Source organism: Balaenoptera acutorostrata, chromosome 2, assembly GCF_949987535.1.
Source record: "Balaenoptera acutorostrata chromosome 2, mBalAcu1.1, whole genome shotgun sequence".
Classification (NCBI taxonomy): Eukaryota; Metazoa; Chordata; class Mammalia; order Artiodactyla; family Balaenopteridae; genus Balaenoptera; species Balaenoptera acutorostrata.
This window is the reverse complement of record NC_080065.1, coordinates 44,278,188-44,284,971: the sequence shown is the minus strand read 5'-3', so window position 1 is coordinate 44,284,971 and position 6,784 is coordinate 44,278,188.

Below are 6,784 nucleotides of genomic sequence, written 5' to 3'. Positions count from 1 at the left end.
CTATTGTGTCTGTGTATTCTTCCCATCAGTTTAGAGAATGTGATAAATATCTCTTTGAATCAAGCGTTGGCATTTACTTTTCCTGGCTCCAATGATTTAAATGTGATGCAAAAATAAGATATTCAGATACAGTAATTTACTACATTGAGTTTCTTTTTAATGTAAAAAACTACTTGTAGCTCTTTTTAAAATGCCCCTTTTTGTTAGAAGTAGATTTTTTTTTCTGTAACTTTTATTTTATAGCACTGTGTTTTGGGGGTAAAAGGAAAATAAAATAAGATCATTCTTTGTGACCCAACACGTTTCACTGAACCCAAGAAATGAATAATTGCAAAAGAAAAAGAAGCCTTTTAAGTTTCATTTAACATTGAAAACCGTCCCAGACCTTGTCAGCTCCAGCAACATTCTCTTGCAAAAAGACATTATTTTAAAGTTTTGAACAGGAACTGGTTTATAACAACATAGAATTTATTTTTCTTGATTGCTCAATTACCAAAAATTCAAAAAAGATTAATTTTTAAATTGTAATTTGGTTGTCCAGATCTTCTTGCCAAGCTTCCACATGGTTTTAATTTCATCAGTTGGTATCTTTATTACTCCATGCTTCCCTCTTATTGAGATACACTGGGTAATTATATTTCTCCCTTGTAAACAAGAAGAGTGATAAATAAATTTGGAATTATTAAATGCTTATCAACAGTTTTTCTTTTTCTTAAGTTCAAGGATTGTCAGAACAGTTTTCTTGAGAGAGAGAAATAGCACATTTTAAACGATAACATTATTATCCAGAGGATAGATACGTACTATAAATTTTCTTTTGTTGTCCTGGAAGAGGAGAAAAAAAGTTTATTTTCAAATTAAATTTGACATTGTGAGTGGCTTATGAACATCTGGAGCTTATTCATTTTCTAATAAGCATCTGTAAACATTTTAAATTTTACAAAACATATGTAGTAAAGGTATAATATTGTCAGAATACTAATAAGATTATTACACACACAAAACCTTTTGAAATAAAAACTTTATTTCAGCTTTATCCGATTTTTTGATGTGCTGATATGAGTACTTAGTAAATATGTCTTACTTTATTACCAGTCCATAGTTTACTTTTTTAAATACTATTTTAGTTTTTAGGACTTGAAAGTTAAAGAGAACTGGTAAAATGAACAACGTTTTTTAAAGTAACAGTGCGGTCCAATGCGTCCTATGACACTTGCATCACGTGTTTTCTTCACCGTTCTGTGATTTCCATCAAGTGCTGAGACACCCTGCGCAAAGTTGGAGGCTTATTTCGCAAGAGCAGCTGGTCTGTCAGAGATACTGATTTTAGGATCTGAGCGCTTTCTAGACTGAATTCCTCTCTGCTGGGATGTTACTCCTCCCCCGCACACTCAGCCCACCAGGCACTAAAACCGCAAGAAAAAACGTGACCAGCTTTTTCATGAAGTATCATTTTTACTCTAGGATAAATAAATTTAAACCTCATTTTGCACTAAAATTACAGATATATTATGGATACAATGCAAAATTCTCATGATTTTTTGGATCAAATGTAAGACTTTAAAGAAATTTCAAGATTATGATGGCCTTCCAGATTCTTTTCTCCGCAGTTAGGGTGCCCAAGTAGAGAAGTGTGAAAAACACTGAATTAACACACAAAAATGGGCAATCTTGTTTTTTCTTTTCCTAACTTTATAGTAGTGCATATATACACCATTATCTTCAATGAGTTTTCCTCATCCAAAGTCTTCAATCTCTGAAAACCCCCGGGCTCTGAAGTCAGGGCTTTTGAACTAGAGAAGACCTGGAACAGCAGCATGAATTCTATTGAAATCCAAATTGAGTGATGAATGGTATTTCAAGGATAGTTGCCTCACTGAGTCACATGTAGGGAAGTAATTATGGGTTTTCTTCTCTGTTTATTTCCTTTTTAAAAAAAGTGAGAATATTTTTCTACTTCTAACTATATTTGTTTCAAAATATATATAGAAAAAGAAAAAGAAGGAACTAAAACTCACCTCAGGTCTTATCACCCTGAGATTAACCCTGTTCATTTAACAAAATATGTATTCGATGCTCACTGTATGACAGAGACATCTTTCTACACACACACACACACACACACACACACAATTTTACATAAATAGGGACATACCATACCTGCTATTCTATTACTTGCTTCTTTAGAATAAAAAATACATCGCAGACAACAAATATCTATATCACCATTTTTAATAGTTGTCTAGTATTTCTCTATGCAATGCTAGACTAGTTACTTGACCATTGTTATGGCCTTTCTCAGTTCTCATCCCTACACCAATTCTTGAGACTGAAATTTTCTCAAGTTTACTCCAAAAATGAATATTTCTGTCATTTAATGATTTTTCGACTGAAGAATGCAAAAGGCAGTCCTTGTACATGTTTATGAGTTTATATATTCTCATATGTATGTCTGTTTGAAATACGTATGTATGCTTGACATGTGTTTATTTTTGCCTTATTTATTTTTGTCTCTGCATTTAAAATTATTTCCTTCACAGGTTATAAGAAAACGCCCATATCTACCAATTTCATCAAATAATAGGTTATTTGCAAATCAAGCCTACGTAAGTTCCCTGCTGATAACATAGTCATTTCCTTGGAAAGATGTCTTTCAGAACTGTAACCGCTGTCCTGAGAATGAATACACCTAACTGGATCTTAATTCTCAGTATAGTTGCACAACTTTGGCAAGTATTTCTTGGTTTTTCTTGTCCTTTTCTATGTGCTTCATCTTCTCATGGAGTTAGTCACCCAAACTAAATTTCCTCTGGGGAAACTGTATGCACATTTTCTGCATAATCTCTTGAGGTTAAAAGCTTTGAGGATCTTGGTACATAATGGAAGAGGACAGTCCTTTTACTACAATTGTCTTAATCCTTAAGATGTTTTGTGTGTCCTGAATGGGAAGCCATCATTTCTTCTAAGGCTTCCTGAGACAGGATCTGCAAGATATTTGCCTCTCGGTGATTTTATTGAGTAATGCATTGAATAGACGAAGTTAATTATTACTAAATAACCGTATGCTAAATAAGTTCTCTGTAACTATATTTTAAGGTTATTTGGTGCCCTCAGGTTATATCTAATGGTATGTGATAACATTTCATAATGAAAAAGGCATTTGTCTTGTTGAAGTAAGGGATTTCTTCAGTTGATGAGGTGGGTTGAATACATTACTTCTAGCTGGATTTGGCACATTAAAAATTTTTTTATAATAGGGGGAATTTTTTTCATGATATTTTACATATACATAACCTTTTGCTTAATAATTACTTTGTTATCAATATCTGGATATTAAATCGTAATTCATACAGGAAACTGTTATTTTAAAAAATCATAAAATAATTTTGTGTTGTATGTAGCTAGATTTAACATAGAATCAAAGGAACAGTCTCTCCTTTGTTTCTTTAATTGTTCCCAAAAGAAAATTCTTAGACTCACATCTCTCCTCCATTTACTTAACCTGCAGAACTTTGTCAAATATAATTGATATATTTAAGAACATGGAAGCCCAATGGAGATACAGGATTTCTCTTTCTAGAATACTTTTTTTTTCCCCACATGAAGCCTTGTTTTATTTTTAAAAATTTTTAAAATAGATCTTTATTGCAGTATAATTGCTTCACAATACTGTGTTAGTTTCTGTCATATGCATACATATATCCCCATATCCCCTCCCTCTTGAGCCTCCCTCCCACCCTCCCTATCCCACCCCTCTAGGTGGTCACAAAACACCGGGCTGATCTCCCTGTGCTATGCTGCTGCTTCCCCCTAGCTATTTTACATTTGGTAGTGTACATATGTCGATGCTACTCTCACTTCACCTTAGCTTCCCCTCCCCCCAGCCCACCTGTCCTCAAGTCCATTCTCTATGTCTATGCCTTTATTCCTGCCCTGCCACTAAGTTCATCAGTACCATTTTTTTTTTTTTAGATTCCATATGTATGTGTTAGCATACAGTATTTGTTTTTCTTTCTGACTTACTTCGTCTGTATGACAGACTCTAGGTCCATCCACGTCACTAAAAATAACTCAATTTTGTTTCTTTTTATGGCTGAGTAATATTCCATTGTATATATGTGCCACATCTTCTTTATCCATTCATCTGTCGAACTGGACAGCTACACGTAAAAGAATGAAATTAGAACACTCCCTAACACCATACATAAAAATAAACTCAAAATGGATTAAAGACCTAAATGTAACACCAGACACTATAAAACTCTTAGAGGAAAGTATAGGAAAAACACTCTTTGACATAAACCATAGCAAGATCTTTTTTGACCCACCTCCTAGAGTAACGGAAATAAAAACAAAAATAAACAAATGGGACCTAATGAAACTTAAAAGCTTTTGCACAGCAAAGGAAACCATAAACACGACAAAAAGACAACGCTCAGAATGGGAGAAAATATTTGCAAATGAAACAATGGACAAAGGATTAATCTCCAAAATATACAAACAGCTCATGGAGCTCAATATCAAAAAAACAAACAATTCAATTAAAAAATGGATGGAAGACATTTTACCAAGGAAGACATACAGATGGCCAAGAGGCACATGAAAAGATGCTCAACATCACTAATTATTAGAGAAATGCAAATCAAAGCTATAATGAGTTATCACCTCACACAGGTCAGAATGGCCATTATCAAAAAATCTACAAACAATAAATGCTGGAAAGGGTATGGTGAAAAAGGAACCCTCCTGCATTGTTGGTGGGAAAGTAAATTGATAAAACCACTATGGAGAATGGAGGTTCCTTAAAAAACTAAAAATTTAGTTTTAAATTTTTAAAACACCCAGCAATCCCACTACTGGGCATATACCCTGAGAAAACCATAATCCAAAAAGAGACATGTACCACAATGTTCACTGCAGCTCTATTTACAATAGCCAGGACATAGAATCCTTTTTTTTTTTTTTTTTTAGAATACGTTTTTTTAAAAAAGGAACTTTTACATTTCCCTAGAGCAGCTGCTTGCCTTCAGGTGATAAAATAAACAAGGTGACTTTTTGGGTCACCTTTAGCCTCATAATAGGGCCATTCCAGCTTCACTTATCTCTCTCTTATTTTAAAATTTCTCCAGAGATAAATGAACCCTGGAATATTTGGGTGTATAATCACAAATCTCAAAAGTTTGACTTCCAGAATCCATTTTTTATTGCCTTGCTTTGGCTCCTGAGGTATAGCCAAATAGGCTTTTTTTTTTTTTTTTTAAATTTTTTATTTATTTATTTATTTATTTATTTATTTATTTATTTATTTATTTTTGGCTGTGCTGGGTCTTTGGTTCGTGCGAGGGCTTTCTCCAGTTGCGGCAAGTGGGGGCCACTCTTCATCGCGGTGCGGGGACCGCTCTTCATCGCGGTGCGCGGGCCTTTCACTATCGCGGCCCCTCCCATCGCGGGGCACAGGCTCCAGAAGCGCAGGCTCAGCAGCCGTGGCTCACGGGCCCAGCCGCTCCGCGGCATGTGGGATCCTCCCAGACCAGGGCTCGAACCCGTGTCTCCTGCATTAGCAGGCAGATTCTCAACCACTGCGCCACCAGGGAAGCCCCCAAATAGGCTTTTAAATATTTTGGAAAGTAATTCGCAAGTCTTCTATGGCTGGTCATATATTCTTTCATTGTGAATCAAGCTCCAATCCACATTTCATATGATTAAACTTGAAAATAGACTTAAATGATTATTAAAGTAATGCATGCTCATCCTAAAATATTTTAAAATCCTAGGCAAATTTATATAAGAATGTCCATAATGTTACTATCCAGAGATAACTATGACAGGCATTTGATGCATCTTTTCTAGTCTTTTCTCCATATGTATATAAATGTATATACATATATAAATTTGAATCTTCTGTTTGTCCATATTTAAATATATTTGTCTAAGACAAATTCCTGGATGTGAGATTACTAGATAAGAGTATGAAAAAATTTTTTTAATATTTATTTATTTATTTGGCTGTGCGGGGTCTTAGCTGCAGCAGGTGGGATCTTTGTTGCCGTGTGCCGGATCTTTAGTTGCAGCACGCGAACTCTTTAGTTGCGGCACGTGGGTCTAGTTCCCTGACCAAGGATGGAACCCGGGCCCCCTGCATTGGGAGCGTGGAGTCTTAGTCACTGGACCACCGGGGAAGTCCAAGAGTATGAATATATTTAATGGCCTTAATTCATACTACTACATTGTTTTGAACAGATTTATACCAATTTATAGCCTCACCAGCTGTGGATGTGTATGCATACTGTTTTTTGTCTCTTTTGCTTGCACTGAATGTTCATTCTATTTAAATCTTTGCTAATTTGATAGGTGCAGTGAGACTGAATGGTAGACTCCCCAAAAGATAAATCTACATCCTAATATTCACAGCCTGAGTATTACCTTACTTGGCAAAAGATGTGATTAAGTTAAAGATTTTGAGAGGAGGTTTTATCCTGGATTATGCAGGGGGCCCTAAATGCAATCACATGTATTTTTTTTTTTTTTTTTTTTGGCCACGTTGGGTCTTTGTTGCTGTGTGCGGGATTTCTCTAGTTGTGGTGAGCGGGGGCTACTCTTCGTTGTGGTGTGAGGGCTTCTCATTGCAGTGGCTTCTCTTGTTGTGGAGCACAGGCTCTAGGCACGTGGGCTTCAGTAGTTGTGGCACGTGGGCTCAGTAGTTGTGGCTCACGGGCTTAGTTGCTCCACGGCATGTGGGATCTTCCTGGACCAGGGATCAAACCCGTGTCCCCTGCATTGGCAG